Raw genomic sequence first — 21,141 nt, 5'->3', positions numbered from 1 at the left:
TTCTAGCACAGACAGAGCACAGCTGGAAGAAAAGTCATATTACTGGAGTCCCCTAGGACATCCTCTCTAGGAGGAAGCTCACTGCTGAAGTCGTGTAGCATAGACAGACCACAGCTGGAAGAAAAGTCATATTACTGGAGTTCCCTAGGACATCCTCTCTAGAAGGAAGCTCACTGCTAAGGTCTTGTACCACAGACAGAGAACAGCTGGGAGAAAAGTCACATTACTGGAGTCCTCTAGGACAGCATCTCTGGGAGGAAGCTCACTGCTGAAGTCCTGTAGCACAGACAGAGCACAGCTGGGAGAAACATCTCATTACTGAAATCCTCTAGGACAGCATCTCTGGGAGGAAGCTCACTGCTGAAGTCCTGTAGCACAGACAGAGCACTGCTGGGAGGAAAGTCACATTACTGGAGTCCTCTAGAACAGCATCTCCGGGAGGAAGCTCACTGCTGAAGTCTTGTAGCACAGACAGAGCAGAGCTGGAAGAAACGTCTCATTACTGGAGTCCTCTAGGACAACATCTCTGGTAGGAAGCTCACTGCTGAAGTCGTGTAGCACAGACGGAGCACATCTGGAAGAAAAGTCACATTACTGGAGTCCTCTAGGACAGCATCTCTGCGAGGAAGCTCACTGCTGAAGTGTTGTAGCACAGACAAAGCACTGCTGGGAGAAAAGTTACATTACTGGAGTCCTCTAGGACAGCATCTCTGGGAGGAAGCTCACTGCTGAAGACTTGTAGCACAGACAGAGCAGACCTGGAAGAAATGTCTCATTACTGGAGTCCTCTTGGACAGCATCTCTGGTAGGAAGCTCACTGCTGAAGTCTTGTAGCACAGACAGAGCACATCTGGAAGAAAAGTCACATTACTGGAGTCCCCTAGGACATCCTCTCTAGGAGGAAGCTCACTGCTAAGGTCTTGTAGCATCGACAGAGCACAGCTGGAAGAAAAGTCACATTACTGGAGTCATCTAGGACAGCATCTCTGGGAGGAAGCTAACTGCTGAAGTCTTGGAGCACAGACAGAGCACTGCTGGGAGGAAAGTTACATTACTGGAGTCCTCTAGGACAGCATCTCTGGGAGGAAGCTCACTGCTGAAGTCTTGTAGCACAGACAGAGCAGACCTGGAGGAAATGTCACATTACTGGAGTCCTCTAGGACAGCATCTCTGCGAGGAAGCTCACTGCTGAAGTGTTGTAGCACAGACAGAGCACTGCTGGTCGAAAAGTCACATTACTGGAGTCCTCCAGGACAGCATCTACGGGAGGAAGCTAACTGCTGAAGTCTTGTAGCACAGACAGAGCACTGCTGGAAGAAAAGTCACATTACTGGAGTCATCTAGGACAGCATCTCTGGGAGGAAGCTAACTGCTGAAGTCTTGGAGCACAGACAGAGCACTGCTGGGAGGAAAGTTACATTACTGGAGTCCTCTAGGACAAAATCTCTGGTAGGAAGCTCACTGCTGAAGTCTTGTAGCACAGACGGAGCACATCTGGAAGAAAAGTCACATTACTGGAGTCCTCTAGGACAGCATCTCTGCGAGGAAGCTCACTGCTGAAGTGTTGTAGCACAGACAGAGCACTGCTGGTCGAAAAGTCACATTACTGGAGTCCTCCAGGACAGCATCTACGGGAGGAAGCTAACTGCTGAAGTCTTGTAGCACAGACAGAGCACTGCTGGGAGAAAAGTCACATTACTGGAGTCCTCTAGGACAGCATCTCTGGGAGGAAGTTCACTGCTGAAGTCTTGTAGCACAGACAGAGCAGACCTGGAAGAAATGTCTCATTACTGGAGTCCTCTTGGACAGCATCTCTGGTAGGAAACTCACTGCTGAATTCTTGTAGCACAGACAGAGCACATGTGGAAGAAAAGTCACATTACTGGAGTCCCCTAGGACATCCTCTCTAGGAGGAAGCTCACTGCTAAGGTCTTGTAGCATGGGCAGAGCACAGCTGGAAGAAAAGTCATATTACTGGAGTCCCCTAGGAAACCCTCTCTAGGAGGAAGCTCACTGCTAAGGTCTTCTAGCACAGACAGAGCACAGCTGGGAGAAAAGTCACATTACTGGAGTCCTCTAGGACAGCATCTCTGGGAGGAACCTCACTGCTGAAGTCCTGTGGCACAGACAGAGCACAGCTGGGAGAAACGTCTCATTACTGAAATCCTCTAGGACAGCATCTCTGGGAGGAAGCTCACTGCTGAAGTCCTGTAGCACAGACAGAGCACTGCTGGGAGGAAAGTCACATTACTGGAGTCCTCTAGAACAGCATCTCCGGGTGGAAGCTCACTGCTGAAGTCTTGTAGCACGGACAGAGCACAGCTGGGAGAAACGTCTCATTACTGAAATCCTCTAGGACAGCATCTCTGGGAGGAAGCTACTGCTGAAGTCCTGTGGCACAGAGAGAGCACTGCTGGGAGGAAAGTTACATTACTGGAGTCCTCTAGGACAGCATCTCTGGGAGGAAGCTCACTGCTGAAGTCTTGTAGCACAGACAGAGCAGACCTGAAAGAATCGTCTCATTACTGGAGTCCTCTTGGACAGCATCTCTGGTAGAAACCTCACTGCTGAAGTCTTGTAGCACAGACAGAGCACATATGGAAGAAAAGTCACATTACTGGAGTCCCCTAGGACATCCTCTCTAGGAGGAAGCTCACTGCAAATGTCTTGTAGCATGGACTGAGCACAGCTGGAAGAAAAGTCACATTACTGGAGTCCCCTAGGACACCCTCTCTAGGAGGAAGCTCACTGCTAAGGTCTTCTAGCACAGACAGAGCACAGCTGGAAAAAAAGTCATATTACTGGAGTCCCCTTGGACATCCTCTCTAGGAGGAAGCTCACTGCTGAAGTCTTGTAGCATAGACAGACCACAGCTGGAAGAAAAGTCATATTACCGGAGTTCCCTAGGACATCCTCTCTAGAAGGAAGCTCACTGCTAAGGTCTTGTACCACAGACAGAGAACAGCTGGGAGAAACATCTCATTACTGAAATCCTCTAGGACAGCATCTCTGGGAGGAAGCTCACTGCTGAAGTCCTGTAGCACAGACAGAGCACTGCTGGGAGGAAAGTCACATTACTGGAGTCCTCTAGAACAGCATCTCCGGGAGGAAGCTCACTGCTGAAGTCTTGTAGCACAGACAGAGCAGAGCTGGAAGAAACGTCTCATTACTGGAGTCCTCTAGGACAACATCTCTGGTAGGAAGCTCACCGCTGAAGTCTTGTAGCACAGACGGAGCACATCTGGAAGAAAAGTCATATTACTGGAGTCCCCTTGGACATCCTCTCTAGGAGGAAGTTCACTGCTAAGGTCTTGTAGGACAGACAGAGCACAACTGGAAGAAAAGTCATATTACTGGAGTCCCCTAGGACACCCTCTCTAGGAGGAAGCTCACTGCTAAGGTCTTCTAGCAGAGACAGAGCACAGCTGGAAGAAAAGTCTTATTACTGGAGTCCCCTAGGATATCCTCTCTAGGAGGAAGCTCACTGCTGAAGTCTTGTAGCACAGACAGAGCACAGCTGGAAGAAAAGTCATATTACTGGAGTCCCCTAGGACATCCTCTCTAGAAGGAAGCTCACTGCTAAGGTCTTGTACCAGAGACAGAGCACAGCTGAAAGAAAATTCATATTACTGGAGTCCTATAGAACAGAATCTCTGGGAACAAACTCACTGCTGAAGTCTTGTAGCACAGACAGAGAAGAGAAATGTCACATACCTGGAGTCTTGTAAGGCATTACAGCTGGGAGAAAGCTCACCGGTGGACTCTTACAGCACAGACAGAGTTCAGCTTGGAGCCACATAGCTGCTGACATCTTGTAGCACAGATGGAGGACAGTGGGGAGAGAACTCACTTTACTGGAGTCTTGTAGCACAGAATACAGGTGGGAAGAAGCTCGCTTTACTTCAGTCTTGTAGCACAGACATAACACAGCGAGGAAGCCCACATTGCTAAGAGTCCTATAGGAAAGAAAGGGCAAAGCTGGAAAGAAGGTTAATATTGGTGTCTTGTAGCAAGGTCAGAGCATGGCTGAACTGGGGAACCAACAGTAGCCCACCAGAAATGCTCAAAGCAGCCACTATCTCTTTGTCTCCTTGTATAGCCTCTCTTTCCTTCCACCCATTCTCTCCCCTTCTCTCCTTTATTTATTCTCTCTAGTCGCTTTCTCTTTACTTCATCCTCCCTCTCTTTCTCTCTCTCTCTTGAAGCCTCCCTGTGCCTGCTGGCAGGTAGCTTACTCGACTGTAACAGAACATTGTTGGAGAGTGCTCACTCAGCCCTGACATTGTACTTCTGGGAGAGCTCACTCAGCATTGAGAGAGCACTGCTGGAGGAAACTCCCTCAGCTCTAGCAGAACTGTGCTGCTGGAATCTCTCTTCACTCTGACAGAGAATTGCTGGAGAGATCTCACTCTATCCTGACAGAGCACTGCTGAAGGGAGCTCACTGAGCTCGGACAAAGCACTTCTGTGGAAGCCCACTCAGCTCTGGCAGAGAATTGCTGGAGAGAGCTCAGTCAGCCCAGACAGTGTACAGCGGGAGAGAGCACACTCAACTCTGACTAAACTTTTGCTTCAAGAAGCTCACACAGCTCTGACAAAGCACTGCTGGAGGAAGTTCACTCAGTTCTGACAGGACACTTTTACAGTAAGTTCACTCAGCACTGACAGAACTTTGCTGCAGAAACCTCACTCACCTCTGACAGAGCACTGCTGAAAGAAGATTACTCAGCTTTGACAGATCGATACTGGTGGGAGCCCTCTCAGCTCTGAAGGAGCATGGCTGGAGAGATCTCACTCTGCCCTGACAGAGCATTGCAGAAGAGAGTTCACCCACCTATGGCAGAGCACTGCGGGAAAGCTCAAGCAGCTCTGACAGAGCATTTCTGGAGAGAGCTCACTCAGCACTCACAGTCTTCTGTGAGAGTGAGCACACACAGCTCTAACTGAACTTTACTGTAAGAACCTCACAGAGCTCTGACAGAATACTGCTAGAGGAAGTTCACTCAGCACTGACAGATCATTGTCACAACAAACTCACTTAGCTCTCAAACGAGCTCTTTCCAGAGGAAGATCACGCAGCTCTAACATAACTTTGCTGCAGAAAGCACACTTAGCTCTCAAAGAGAGCTTGCCAGAGGAAGCTCACTCAGCTCTGCCAGAACTTTGCTGCAGGAAGCTCAAAGAGTGCTTGCCAGAGGAAGCTCACTCAGCTCTGACAGAACTTTGCTGCAGGAAGCTCAAAGAGCACTTGCCACAGGAAGTTCACTCAGCTCTGACAGAACTTTTCTGCAGAAAGCACACTTAGCTCTGAAAGAGCGATTGCCAGAGGAAGCTCACTCAGCTCTGACAGAACTTTGCTGCAGGAAGCTCAAAGAGCGCTTGCCAGAGGAAGATCACTCAGCTCTGACGGAACTTTGCTGCAAAAAGCACACTTAGTTCTCAAAGAGCGCTTGCCAGAGGAAGCTCATTCAGCTCTGACAGAACTTTGCTGCAGGAAGCTCACTTAGCTCTCAAAGAGCACTTGCCAAAGTAATCTCACCCAGCTCTGACAGAGAACTGCAGTAGGAAGTTCACTCAGCCATGACAAAGTACTGTCACTGCATGAGTACTGTGACAGAGAAAAACACTGCTGGAGGGTGCATATTGAGCTCTGATAGTGCACTGCTGGAGGGAGCTCACTCAGTTCTGACATAACTTTGTGGCAGGAAGCTCACTCATCTCTGACAGAGTACCGCTGGAGAAAGCACTCTCAGCTCTGACAGCCCTGCTGGAGGAAACTCTCACAACATGATTCCAGTAACACAAACAAGTACTGCTGGAGAGAGCTCATTCAGCTGTGGCAGAGCACTGCTAGTGGATGCTGACTCAGCTGTGACAGAACACTGCTGGAGGAAACTCTCACTGCATCAATCCTGTGACGCATATAAGCACTGCTGTAGAGAGCTCACTCAGCTGTGACAGAGCCCTGCTGGAGGAGACTCTTACTGCATGAGTCCTGTGATAGAATCAGAGCAATACTGAGGGAACTGACTCAGCTGTGACAGCACTAATGGGGGAAGCTCTCCCTGCACAAGTCCTGTGATAGAATCAAAGTAGTGCCAAGGGAGCTGACTCAACTGTGACAGAGAACTAATGGGGGGAGCTCTCCCTGCACGAGTCCGGTGATAGAAACAAAGCAGTGCTGAGGGAGCTGACTCAGCTGTGACAGAGCACTGCTGGAGGAAGCTCTCCCTGCACGAGTCCTGTGATAGAATCAATGCAATGCTGAGGGAGCTCAATCAGCTGTGACACAGAACTAATGGGGGAAGCTCTCCCTGCACGAGTCCTGTGACAGAAACAAAGCAGTGCTGAGGGAGCTCACTCAGCTTTGACGGAGCACCGCTGGAGGACATTTTCACAGTTTGAGTCATGTGACACAAACCAAGCTGCTGGAGGCAGTGCCCTCTGCCCTGACAGAGCACTGGTGGAGGAACATCTTACTGCATCAATTCTGTGATGCATACAAACACTGCTGGAGAGAGCTCACTCGGCTGTGACAGATCACTGCTGGAGGAAACTCTCACTGCATCAGTCCTGTGACACACACAAGCACAGATGGAGAGAGCTCACTCAGCTGTGACAGAGCACTGCTGTAGGAAGCTCTCCCTGCATCAATCCTATGAGGCACACAAACACTGCTGGGGAGAGCTCACTCAGCTGTGCCAGAGCACAGCTGGAGGAAACTCTCACAGCATCAGTCCTGTGACGCATACATGCGCTGCTGTAGAGAGCTCACTCAGCTGTGACATCTCTGCTGTAGGAAGCTCTCCCTGCATGTATCCTGTGATAGGATCAAAGCAGTGCTAAGGGAGCTCACTCAGCTGTGACAGAGCACTAATGGAGAAAGCTCTCCCTGCATCAGTCCTGTGACACATACAAGCACTGCTGGACAGAGATCACTCAGTCGTAACATAACTTTGTGGCAGGAAGCTCACTCATCTCTTAAAGATTACCGCTGGAAAAAGCTCGATCAGCTCTGACAGCCCTGCTGGATGAAACTCTCACTATATGATTCTTTTAACATAAACAAAACAATGCTGAAGGAGCTCACTCAGCTCTGACAGAGCATCGCTGAGGGAAACTTTCACTGCTTGATTCCTATGACAAAAACCAAGCTGCTGGAGGCAGTGGCCACAGCTCTGACAGAGCACTGCTGGAGAAAACTCTCACTGCATTAATCCTGAGAAACACACAAACACTGCCGGAGAGAGATCATTAAGCTGCGGCAGAGCACTGCTGGTGGATAATCACTCAGCTGTGACAGAGCACTGCTGGAGGAAACACTCACTGCATCAGTCCTCTGAGGCATACGAGCACTGCTGGAGAGAGCTCACTCAGCTGTGAGAGAGCAGTGCTGGAGGAAACTCACACTTCAACAATCCTGTGAGGCATACAAACACTGCTGGAGAGAGCTCACTCAGCTGTGACAGAGCACTGCTGGATGAAGTTCTCCCTGCATGAGTCCCGTGACAGATACATGAACTGCTGGAGAGAGCTCACTCAGCTGTGACAGATCTCTGCTGGAGGAAGCTTTCCCTGCATGAGTCCTGTGATAGAAACAAAGCAGTGCTAATGGAGCTCACTCAGCATTGACAGATCACTGCTGGATGAAGATCCCCCTGCAGGAGTCCTGTGGCACATACATGAACTACTGGAGAGCGCTCACTCAGCTGTAACAGATCTCTGCTGTAGGAAGCTCTCCCTGCATCAATCCTATGAGGTACACAAACACTGCTGGAGAGAGCTCACTCAGCTGTGCCAGAGCACTGCTGGAGAAAACTCTCACAGCATCAATCCTGTGACGCATACATGCGCTGCTGTAGAGAGCTCACTCAGCTGTGACATCTCTGCTGTACGAAGATCTCCCCGCATGAGTCCTGTGATAGGAACAAAGCAGTGCTAAGGGAGCTCACTCAGCTGTGACAGAGCACTAATGGAGGAAGCTCTCCCTGCATCAGTCCTGTGACACATACAAGCACTGCTGGACAGAGCTCACTCAGCTGTGACATAACTTTGTGGCAGGAAGCTCACTCATGTCTGAAAGAGTACAGCTGGAAAAAACTTGATCAGCTCTGACAGCCCTGCTGGAGGAAGCGCTCACTATATGATTCCTGTAACACAAACAAAACAATGCTGAAGGAGCTCACTCAGCTCTGACAGAGCACCGCTGGAGGAAACATTCACTGCTTGAGTCCTATGACACAAACCAAGCTGCTGGAGGCAGTGGCCGCAGCTCTGACAGAGCACTTCTGGAGGAAACTCTCTCTGCATCAGTCCTGTGACGCATACAAACACTGCTGGAGAGAGCTCACTCAGTTGTAACAGAGCACTGCTGGAAAAAACTCTCACTGCATTAATCCTGTGAAGCACACAAACACTGCTGGAGAGAGATCATTAAGCTGCGGCAGAGCACTGCTGGTGGATGCTCACTCAGCTGTGACAGAGCACTGCTGGAGGAAACACTCACTGCATCAGTCCGATGAGGCATACGAGCACTACTGGAGAGTGCTCGCCCAGATGTACAGAGCACTGCTGGAGGAAGCTCTCCCTGCATGAGTCCTGCAACACATACAAGCACTGCTGGAGAGAGCTCACTCAGCTGTGAGAGAGCAGTGCTGGAGGAAACTCTCACTTCAACAATCCTATGAGGCATACAAACACTGCTGGAGAGAGCTCACTCAGCTGTGACAGAGCACTGCTGGATGAAGATCTCCCTGCATGAGTCCTGTGACCGATACATGCACTGCTGGAGAGAGCTCACTCAGCTGTAACAGATCACTGCTGTAAGAAGGTCTCCCTGCATCAATCCTATGAGGCACACACACACTGCTGGAGAGAGCTCACTTAGCTGTGTCAGAGCACTGCTGGAGGAAACTCTCACAGCATCAATCCTGTGACGCATACATGCACTGCTGGAGAGAGCTCACTCAGCTGTGACATCTCTGCTGTAGGAAGCTCTCCCTGCATAAATAATGTGATAGGAACAAAGCAGAGCTAAGGGAGCTCACTCGGGGGCATATCAACAACAACCGGCGATAATTATCGCTAAGCGCACTTAGCGCTAGGATAATTATCGCCGGCTAGCGTTGATTTTTATTGCTGAGATAGCGTGCTATTAGCAACGCTTATCTCAATAGCGATAAAAATCCTCACGCTAAGTGGCTAACGTGAGATTATCGCTGGAAACCCAGCGATAATCTCATGTTAGCTTGTTGATAGGGACAGACAAACTTAGCCATGATATCCAGCTTCCATAGGATATCATGGCTAAGTCAGAAAAATACCAGACGTAAAAAAGCAGCGTTAACCGCGGTTAGCGCTGCTTTTTTTGTCTCTAACAGGGTTAGCGATATTCTTGATAATAGGAGAAATGTCGCCAAGCGACATTTCTCCTATTATTTTACTCTGGAACGCCCCCTTTGCATCTCATTAGAGATGCAAGGGGAAGCGTAGAGTAAAAGGGTGCTAACATGCAAATTTGCATGTTAGCACCCTGTTGTTGATAGGGTGCTAGTTTTATCTCTGCTTTTTTGGCTTTTAAAGCCAAAAAAGCAGAGATAAAGCCCTTGTTAATATGCCCCTCAGTTCTGACAGAGCACTAATGGAGGAAGCTCTCCCTGCATCAGTCCTGTGACACATACAAGCACTGCTGGACAGAGCTAACTCAGCTGTAGCATAACTTTGTGGCAGGAAGCTCACTCATCTCTGAAAGAATACCGCTGGCAAAGCTCGATCAGCTCTGACAGCCCTGCTGGATGAAACTCTCACTATATGAAACTTTTAAGACAAACAAAACAATGCAGAAGGAGCTCACTCAGTTCTGACAGAGCACCACTGGAGGAAACTTTCACTGCTTGAGTCCTATGACACCAACCAAGCTGCTGGAGGCAGTGGCCGCAGCTCTGACAGAGCACTTCTGGAGGAAACTCTCTCTGCATCAGTCCTGTGATGCATACAAACCCTGCTGGAGAGAGCTCACTCAGTTGTGACAGCACTGCTGGAGAAAACTCTCACTGCATTAATCCTGTGAAGCACACAAACACTGCTGGAGAGAGCTCACTCAGCTGTGACAGATCACTGCTGGAGGAAACTCTCACAGCATCAATCCCTTGAGGCACACAAGCACTGCTGGAGAGAGCTCACTCAGCTGTGACAGAGGACTGCTGGTGGAAGCTCTCCCTGCATGAGTCCTCTGATGCGTAGAAGCACTGCTGGAGAAAGCTCACTCAGCTCTGACAGAGCACTGCTGGAGGAAACTCTCACAGCATCAATCCTGTGAGACACACAAACACTGCTGGAGAGAGCTCACTCAGCTGTGACAGATCACTGCTGGAGGAAACTCTCACAGCATCAATCCCTTGAGGCACACAAGCACTGCTGGAGAGAGCTCACTCAGCTGTGACAGAGGACTGCTGGTGGATACTCTTCCTGCATGAGTCCTGTGACACATACATGCACTGCTGGAGAGAGCTCACTCAGCTGTGACAGAGTACTGCTCAAGGAAACTCTCACTGCATCTATCCTGTGAGGCATACACACACTGCTGGAGAGAGCTCACTCAGCTGTGACAGAGCACTGCTGGTGGAAACTCTCACTGCATCAATCCTGTGAGGCATACAAACCCTGCTGGAGAGAGCTCACTCAGCTGTGACAGAGCACTGCTGAATAAAGTTCTCCCTCCATGAGTCCTGTGACACATGCAGGCACTGCTGGAGAGGGCTCACTCAGCTGTGGCGGTTCTCTGCTGTAGGAAGCTCTCCCTGCATGAGTCCTGTGCTTGAAACAAAGCAGTTCTAAAGGAGCTCACTCAGCAGTGACAGATCACTGCTGGATGAAGATCTCCCTGCAGGAGTCCTGTGACACATACATGTACTACTGCAGAGAGCTCACTCAGCTGGTACAGATCTCTGCTGTAGGAAGCTCTCCCTGCATGAGTCCTGGGATAGGAACAAAGCAGTGCTAACAGAGCTCACTTAGCTGTGACACAGCACTGCTGGAGGAAGCTCTCCATGCATCAGTCCTCTGATGCAAACAAACACTGCTGGAGAAAGCTCACTCAGCTGTGACAGAGCACTGCTGGAGGAAGCTCTCCCTTCACCAGTCCTCTGATGCAAACAAGCACTGCTGGAGAAAGCTCACTCAGCTGTGACAGAGCACTGCTGGAGGAAACTCTCACTTCATCAATCCTGTAACGCATACAAGCACTGCTGGAGAGAGCTCACTCAGCTGTGACAGAGCACTGCTGAAGGAAGCTCTCCCTGCATGAATCCTGTGACTCATACAAGCACTGCTGGAAGGAGCTCGCTCAGCTGTGACAGAGCACTGCTGCAGGAAACACTCACTGCATCAGTTCCGTGAGGCATACAAGCACTGCTGGAGAGAGCTCACTCAGCTGTGACAGAGCACTGCTGAAGGAAGCTCTCCCTTTATGAATCCGTTGACACATACAAGCACTGCTGGAAAGAGCTCACTCAGCTGTGACAGAGCACTGCTGAAGGAAGCTCTCCCTGCATGAATCCTGTGACTTATACAAGCACTGCTGGAGAGAGCTCGCTCAGCTGTGAAAGAGCACTGCTGGACGAAACTCTCACAGCATGAATCCTGTGAGGCACACAAACACTGCTGGAGAGAGCTCACTCAGCTGTGACAGAGCACTGCTGAAGGAAGCTCTCCCTGCATGAATCCTATGACTCATACAAGCACTGCTGGAGAGAGCTCGCTCAGCTGTGACAGAGCACTGCTGGACGAAACTCTCACAGCATGAATCCTGTGAGGCACACAAACACTGCTGGAGAGAGCTCACTGAGCTGTGACAGAGGACTGCTGGTGGAAGCTCTCCTTGCATGAGTCCTGTGACACATACATGCACTGCTGGAGAGAGCTCACTCAGCTGTGACAGAGAACTGCTGGACGAAACTCTCACAGCATCAATCCTGTGAGGCACACAAACACTGCTGGAGAGAGCTCACTCAGCTCTGACAGAGCACTGCTGAATGAAGATCTCCCTCCATGAGTTCTGTGACACATGCATGCACTGCTGGAGAGGGCTCACTCAGCTGTGGCGGATCTCTGCTGCAGGAACCACTCCCTGCATGAGTCCTGTGATAGAAACAAAGCAGTGCTAATGGATCTCACTCAGCATTGACAGATCACTGCTGGATGAAGATCTCCCTGCAGGAGTCCTGTGGCACATACATGAACCACTGGAGAGAGCTCACTCAGCTGTGCCAGAGCACTGCTGGAGGAAACTCTCACAGCATCAATCCTGTGACGCATACAAGCGCTGCTGGAGAGAGCTCACTCAGCTGTGACATCTCTGCTGTAGGAAGCTCTCCCTGCATGAGTCCTGTGACAGGAACAAAGCAGTGCTAAGGGAGCTCACTCAGCTGTGACAGAACACTAATGGAGGAAGCTCTCCCTGCATCAGTCCTGTGACACATACAAGCAAAGCTGGACAGAGCTCACTCAGCTGTAACATAACTTTGTGGCAGGAAGCTCACTCATCTCTGAAAGAGTACCGCTGGAAGAAACTTGATCAGCTCTGACAGCCCTGCTGGAGGAAGCGCTCACTATATGATTCCTGTAACACAAACAAAACAATGCTGAAGGAGCTCACTCAGCTCTGACAGAGCACCGCTGGAGGAAACCTTCACTTCTTGAGTCCTATGACACAAACTAAGCTGCTGGAGGCAGTGGCCACAGCTCTGACAGAGCACTTCTGGAGGAACTGTCTCTGCATCAGTCCTGTGATGCATACAAACACTGCTGGAGAGAGCTCACTCAGCTGTGACAGAGCACTGCTGGAGCAAACACTCACTGCATCAGTCCTGTGAGGCATACACGAACTGCTGGAGAATGCTCACTCAGCTGTACAGAGCACTGCTGGAGGAAGCTCTCCCTGCATGAGTCCTGCAACACGTACAAGCACTGCTGGAGAAAGCTCACTCAGCTGTGACAGAGCACTGCTGGAGAAAACTCTCACTGCATTAATCCTGTGAAGCACTCAAACACGGCTGGAGAGAGATCATTAAGCTGTGGCAGAGCACTGCTGGAGGAAACTCTCACTTCATCAATCCTGTGAGGCATACAAACACTGCTGGAGAGAGCTCACTCAGCTGTGACAGATCTCTGCTGGAGGAAGCTTTCCCTGCATGAGTCCTGTGATAGAAACAAAGCAATGCTAATGGAGCTCACTCGGCATTGACAGATCACTGCTGAATGCAGATCTCTCTGCAGGAGTCCTGTTGCACATACATGAACTACTGGAGAGAGCTCACTCAGCTGAAACAGATCTCTGCTGTAGGAAGCTCTCCCTGCATCAATCCTATGAGGCACACAAACCCTGCTGGAGAGAGCTTACTCAGCTGTGCCAGAGCACTGCTGGAGGAAACTCTCACAGCATCAATCCTGTGACGAATACAAGCACTGCTGGAGAGAGCTCACTCAGCTGTGACATGTCTGCTGTAGGGAGCTCTCCCTGCATGAGTCCTGTGATAGGAACAAAGCAGTGCTAACAGAGCTCACTCAGCTGTGACAGAGCACTGCTGAAGGAAGCTCTCCCTGCATCAGTCCTCTGATGCGTAGAAGCACTGCTGGAGAAAGCTCACTCAGCTCTGACAGAGCACTGCTGGAGGAAACTCTCACAGCATCAATCCTGTGAGGCACACAAACACTGCTGGAGAGAGCTCACTCAGCTGTGACAGATCACTGCTGGAGGAAACTCTCACAGCATCAATCCCTTGAGGCACACATGCACTGCTGGAGAGAGCTCACTAAGCTGTGACATAGGACTGCTGGTGGAAGCTCTCCCTGCATGAGTCCTGTGACACATAAATGCACTGCTGGAGAGAGCTCACTCAGCTGTGACAGAGTACTGCTCAAGGAAACTCTCACTGCATCTATCCTGTGAGGCATACACACACTGCTGGAGAGAGCTCACTCAGCTGTGACAGAGCACTGCTGGTGGAAACTCTCACTGCATCAATCCTGTGAGGCATACAAACCCTGCTGGAGAGAGCTCACTCAGCTGTGACAGAGCACTGCTGAATAAAGTTCTCCCTCCATGAGTCCTGTGACACATGCAGGCACTGCTGGAGAGGGCTCACTCAGCTGTGGCGGTTCTCTGCTGTAGGAAGCTCTCCCTGCATGAGTCCTGTGCTTGAAACAAAGCAGTTCTAAAGGTGCTCACTCAGCAGTGACAGATCACTGCCGGATGAAGATCTCCCTGCAGGAGTCCTGTGACACATACATGTACTACTGGAGAGAGCTCACTCATCTGGTACAGATCTCTGCTGTAGGAAGCTCTCCCTGCATGAGTCCTGGGATAGGAACAAAGCAGTGCTAACAGAGCTCACTTAGCTGTGACACAGCACTGCTGGAGGAAGCTCTCCATGCATCAGTCCTCTGATGCAAACAAACACTGCTGGAGAAAGCTCACTCAGCTGTAAAAGAGCACTGCTGGAGGAAGCTCTCCCTGCATCAGTCCTCTGATGCAAACAAGCACTGCCGGAGAAAGCTCACTCAGCTGTGACAGAGCACTGCTGGAGGAAACTCTCACTTCATCAATCCTGTAACGCATACAAGCACTGCTGGAGAGAGCTCACTCAGCTGTGACAGAGCACTGCTGAAGGAAGCTCTCCCTGCATGAATCCTGTGACTCATACAAGCACTGCTGGAGAGAGCTCGCTCAGTTGTGACAGAGCACTGCTGCAGGAAACACTCACTGCATCAGTTCTGTGAGGCATAAGAGCACTGCTGGAGAGAGCTCACTCAGCTGTGACAGAGCACTGCTGAAGGAAGCTCTCCCTGCATGAATCTGTTGACACATACAAGCACTGCTGGAGAGAGCTCACTCAGCTGTGACAGAGCACTGCTGGAGGAAACTCTCACTTCATTAATCCTGTGACGCATACAAGCACTGCTAGAGAGAGCTCACTCAGCTGTGACAGAGCACTGCTGAAGGAAGCTCTCCCTGCATGAATCCTGTGACTCATACAAGCACTGCTGGAGAGAGCTCGCTCAGCTGTGACAGAGCACTGCTGCAGGAAACACTCACTGCATCAGTTCTGTGAGGCATACAAGCACTGCTGGAGAGAGCTCGCTCAGCTGTGACAGAGCACTGCTGAAGGAAGCTCTCCCTGCATGAATCCTGTGACACATACAAGCACTGCTGGAGAGAGCTCACTCAGCTGTGACAGAGCACTGCTGAAGAAAGCTCTCCCTGCATGAATCCGTTGACACATACAAGCACTGCTGGAGAGAGCTCACTCAGCTGTGACAGAGCACTGCTGGAGGAAACTCTCACTTCATGAATCCTGTGACGCATACAAGCACTGCTGGAGAGAGCTCACTCAGCTGTGACAGAGCACTGCTGAAGGAAGCGCTCCCTCCATGAATCCTGTGACACATAGAAGCACTGCTGGAGAGAGCTCACTCAGCTGTGACAGAGCACTGCTGAAGGAAGCACTCCCTGCATGAATCCGTTGACACATACAAGCACTGCTGGAGAGAGCTCACTCAGCTTTGACAGAGCACTGCTGAAGGAAGCACTCTCTGCATGAATCCTGTGACACATACAAGCACTGCTGGAGAGAGCTCACCCAGCTGTGACAAAGCACTGCTGAAGGAAGCTCTCCCTGCATGATTCCTGTGACACATACAAGCACTGCTGGTGAGAGCTCACTCAGCTGTGACAGAGCACTGCTGGAGGAAACTCTCACTTCATGAATCCTGTGACGTATACAAGCACTGCTGGAGAGAGCTCACTCAGCTGTGACAGAGCACTGCTGAAGGAAGCGCTCCCTCCATGAATCCTGTGACACATAGAAGCACTGCTGGAGAGAGCTCACTCAGCTGTGACAGAGCACTGCTGAAGAAAGCTCTCCCTGCATGAATCCGTTGACACATACAAGCACTGCTGGAGAGAGCTCACTCAGCTGTGACAGAGCACTGCTGGAGGAAACTCTCACTTCATGAATCCTGTGACGCATACAAGCACTGCTGGAGAGAGCTCACTCAGCTGTGACAGAGCACTGCTGAAGGAAGCGCTCCCTCCATGAATCCTGTGACACATAGAAGCACTGCTGGAGAGAGCTCACTCAGCTGTGACAGAGCACTGCTGAAGGAAGCACTCCCTGCATGAATCCGTTGACACATACAAGCACTGCTGGAGAGAGCTCACTCAGCTGTGACAGAGCACTGCTGAAGGAAGCACTCCCTGCATGAATCCTGTGACACATACAAGCACTGCTGGAGAGAGCTCACCCAGCTGTGACAAAGCACTGCTGAAGGAAACTCTCACAGCATGATTCCTGTGACACATACAAGCACTGCTGGTGAGAGCTCACTCAGCTGTGACAGAGCACTGCTGAAGGAAGCGCTCCCTCAATGAATCCTGTGACACATAGAAGCACTGCTGGAGAGAGCTCACTCAGCTGTGACAGAGCACTGCTGAAGGAAGCACTCCCTGCATGAATCCGTTGACACATACAAGCACTGCTGGAGAGAGCTCACTCAGGTGTGACAGAGTACTGCTGAAGGAAGCACTCCCTCCATGAATCCTGTGACACATAGAAGCACTGCTGGAGAGAGCTCACTCAGCTGTGACAGAGCACTGCTGAAGGAAGCTCTCCCTGCATGAATCCTGTGACTCATACAAGCACTGCTGGAGAGAGCTCGCTCAGTTGTGACAGAGCACTGCTGGAGGAAACACTCACTGCATCAGTTCTGTGAGGCATACAAGCACTGCTGGAGAGAGCTCGCTCAGTTGTGACAGAGCACTGCTGGAGGAAACACTCACTGCATCAGTTCTGTGAGGCATACAAGCACTGCTGGAGAGAGCTCACTCAGCTGGGACAGTGCACTGCTGGAGGAAACTCTCACTTCATGAATCCTGTGACGCATACAAGCACTGCTAGAGAGAGCTCACTCAGCTGTGACAGAGGACTGCTGGTGGAAGCTCTCCTTGCATGAATCCTGTGACTCATACAAGCACTGCTGGAGAGAGCTCACTCAGCTGTGACAGAGCACTGCTGAAGGAAGCGCTCCCTCCATGAATCCTGTGACACATAGAAGCACTGCTGGAGAGAGCTCACTCAGCTGTGACAGAGTACTGCTGAAGGAAGCACTCCCTGCATGAATCCGTTGACACATACAAGCACTGCTGGAGAGAGCTCACTCAGCTGTGACAGAGCACTGCTCGAGGAAACACTCACTGCATCAGTTCTATGAGGCATTCAAGCACTGCTGGAGACAGCTCACTCCGCTGAGCTCTCACAGAGCACTACCGGAAGCAGGTCAACCACGATGCATATTCTCGATGAGGGTTTGATTCCCTCATACTTTGCATTGGCCCGTTACTTCCCTTCACACTTTCCGATAAAAGTGTGGTTGTCTCCTGGGAGTGCGGACGACGCTTCAGCAGTGCCGCACAGCGTGTCCCGTGGCGGAGCACGGCCATACAAGATTAATTACAGGGAGCTCAGTCACACACAAACCTGCGCACTTGCATCTCCTAAGAAGAACAAATTACTGGGAAAAAGTCAATTGCCGGCAGTTAATGAAACTCATGCAGGAGGTCAGCATTCAGTCTGCTCATGCAAATGAGACAGAACACATTTAGAAAATCCCTGAAAAGCTATCCATGGCCAAGGCACTCAGCATGCTCTGAAAATGCCTGTCCTTGGAATTGTCTGCACACCGGCCTCTTTACCCTGCAGAGGTCACACTGAAGGAAATGCGACTAACGCAATTTTTTACTTTCTTTGCCCAATGGCTTAGAATATTCTCCTTTACAGACCACAGGGAAAGGCCTTGGTCACTTTTAACCCTAAACCAAGTCGCTATGAGCTACAAAGGACAGGCTGTATCATTAGTTCATGGCCGCCACTCACTGTGGTTCCTGGCTGGGTTCCCTTCAAATTGCACACCCCTGCTTGTGAGACAGCTAGAGCTGGTGTTCCTCGCTCTGCCCAGCTGACTGAATGCCCTTCACCCAGGAAAGTTCAGACTGCTGTGCCTAGTTAGAAGATGATATTGGTATATTGGGCACTTACCGATTGGCTTTCCAGCCTTGCACAATTTCCACACGTGAAATCATTGCAGCAGTCTGTGATGTGCCATTCTGAGGAACTATGGGGCATATCAGCAACAGACGGCGATAAATATCGCAAAGCGCGCTTAGCGCTTTTATATTTATCGCTGCCTATCGCTGTAATTTATCGCCCGGATAACGCGTTATTAACAACGCGTTACTCCAGGGCGATAAATTTTACATCAAAAGTGGCGTAATGCGGGAACATCGCTGTTAAACCAGCGATATTCCCACAGCGATAGAAGAAACCTTGATGATAGGGAGATGTGGATTCAGCCATTGAATCCACCTCCCATGTCAAGGATAGGGTAGACATGAAAATTAGCAGACGTAAAATACCGGCGATAACAGTGGTTAACGCTGTATTTTACATCGCTAAGGGTGTCCTGGGCCGTATTGTAAATACGGAGTAGGGCAGTTAGAGATCATTTTCCCTTAGTTTTTGCAGGGAACGCCTACTTTGCATCTCATTAGAGATGCAAAGTGAGGCGTGAACTAAACAGGAGCTGATTTAAGGAAACACGCGATAGCGTGTCCTTGTAAATAATGCGATATAATTATCGCCGCTTTTCGCCCAAAAACGGACGCTAATGCGGCGATAATTATATCGCCAGCCCTTGTTGATATGCCCCTATATTTGTTCAATGGCACATCAACATTTTAGTAGAAGTCAAATCTGAACTCCGGTGAGTTAATGCCTTCCTCACAGAATTAGAAATATAAACCAGTAGTTCTTATTCTTCTGACTTCGGTGCACGCCCACAGAATCAGTCCTGGATTATAGTTACAGGGACCTAGTCCTATGCAATTTCTACGATTTGAACCTCAAAACGATACATACAAATGCAAAAACAAGTGTATATCAAACAAATGCACAAAATATGAAATATTTTATTTAATTCTCAAACAAAATGCACATGTCAAAATTGTTATTTCAATGGGAATGTTGAAGCTTTTCAAAAATGTTGTTTTATATCTGTAAGACAAAGCAATATTCTAGACTCTAGCATGTCACTCTCTTTTTTGCTCTACATGCATGCTCACTTTATGTCAGTGCATACTAGTGCTTCAATTGAGGCCAGCAGTCTTGTGAAGCAGATGTTGTGTGCTGTACTCGCACTGGGCATGCAAATCAAGCTAAGAATATCAAATTGTGGCACCAGAACATCAGCTTTTTGACGTTCCAGTGGGGCAAATTGCCCCAGGATATTTACAAGGCTACGTAAAGCCACTCTACATGGCTTTTCATGACCTCGTAAATATGTGCCATTTTCACACAGAATACTGTGTGAAAGGGATGTTCCATGGTTGTTGCTGTGGGTGTTCCCACGCAATACCCATGGAATCTAACACATTCCCAGATATCGTAAACCTGGGAATGCGTCAGAATATAATGCCACCCAGGGGTGGCGTTAGGGAGGAGCAGCAAGGAGAAATGTTTTCATTTCTCTTCATTTTTTCTTTTTTCTATGTTTACTGCATTCTGCAGCGCACATAGAAAGAGGAAATCACCTGAATTGATTAATTTTGTGTCATTTCCTGCACAAAATCAATGAGCCCTGCAACGCAGGCTCCCTTGCACCAAGGGGGCCTGCTTTGGCACATGGAAGCCCATTGGGCGCCGGCCCTGGGGAAAAGGACAGGAATGCTACGTATATTATAGACACATCGCATTCCTGTCCTTCTGTTTTGACGTAGGGCAGCACATCAAGAATCCTTGAGGCGCTGCCCTATGCCCTATGCCCTATGCCCAAACCTCTTAATTTTTAGCCTCCAATTTCAAATGTCTTCACATATATAGATAGTTTAAAAAAAAAAAATTTAGCATTTTGTTTTTAATATGTATGTAATGCATTAATCTACTAATGTTATTTAATTTTCTAAGCAGGTGTGTGGATCACTTAGGTAGGTGTCATGGAACCCTGGGGCTCTGCGGAACCCCTGGTTAAGACCTGCTGACCTAGACTTTATGTAAGGGGTGCATTCCTGTGTGGCCTTTGCTGTGAGAGAAGCTGACCCTGAGTTTTGCCCTCTCTGCATTTATAGGGGACTGGGAACTCTCTGGGGTGCATAGGAGAATGGAGTTGTGCTTAAGTCTAGTCATTATTTCATTTATGGAACCCAAAAATGTATGTCTTATTGTTTAAACATATAACAAATCAAGGGGGGGGGGGGGAGAAAAAAGGAACAGCAATCCATACGGCTTCCTTATTCATATAACAAAAACAAAAAAAACAAAAAAATCAAGTGGGGAATGGATCACTTGCCCTGAGTAACCAGGGTTTTAGGTAGGTGTCATGGAACCCTGGGGCTCTGCGGAACCCCTGGTTAAGACCTGCTGACCTAGACTTTATGTAAGGGGTGCATTCCTGTGTGACCTTTGCTGTGAGAGAAGCTGACCCTGAGTTTTGCCCTCTCTGCATTTATAGGGGACTGGGAACTCTCTGGGGTGCATAGGAGAATGGAGTTGTGCTTAAGTCTAGTCATTATTTCATTTATGGAACCCAAAAATGTATGTCTTATTGTTTAAAAATATAGCAAATCAAGGGGGGGGAGAATAAAGGAACTGCAATCGATTCGGCTTCCTTATTCATATAACAAAAAACACACAAAAAGAAAAATCAAGTGGGGAATGGATCACTTGCCCTGAGTAACAAGGGTTTTTCAATTTTCGTATAATATACCGATAAAAACCCCTCATTCACGTACAGAGGTTGGGGTGGCGGTATATCTTGATTCTCCGGTTAGTTCTTATGCTACCTCCACCCGGAGGTGTACCCCTGGTTAATGCAGTAGTGATCAGTGATAGATCCCTAACAAGTCTCCCAACGCACAGAGCCACTTTTAGAATATCTCGAATCCAGACTCATTAAAATTCTTAATCTGGCTATACGAGTCTTTTAACCCTTTTTCACTTTTTTCTTCCCATTTGAAATTCACTGCACTAAAACCCCTCTATCACTGATCACTACTGCATTAGCCAGGGGTACACCTCCGGGTGGAGGAAGCATA

The sequence above is a fragment of the Triturus cristatus genome, chromosome 1_2 (assembly GCF_964204655.1).
Source record: "Triturus cristatus chromosome 1_2, aTriCri1.1, whole genome shotgun sequence".
NCBI classification, from domain to species: Eukaryota; Metazoa; Chordata; class Amphibia; order Caudata; family Salamandridae; genus Triturus; species Triturus cristatus.
This window is presented reverse-complemented; position numbering follows the sequence as displayed.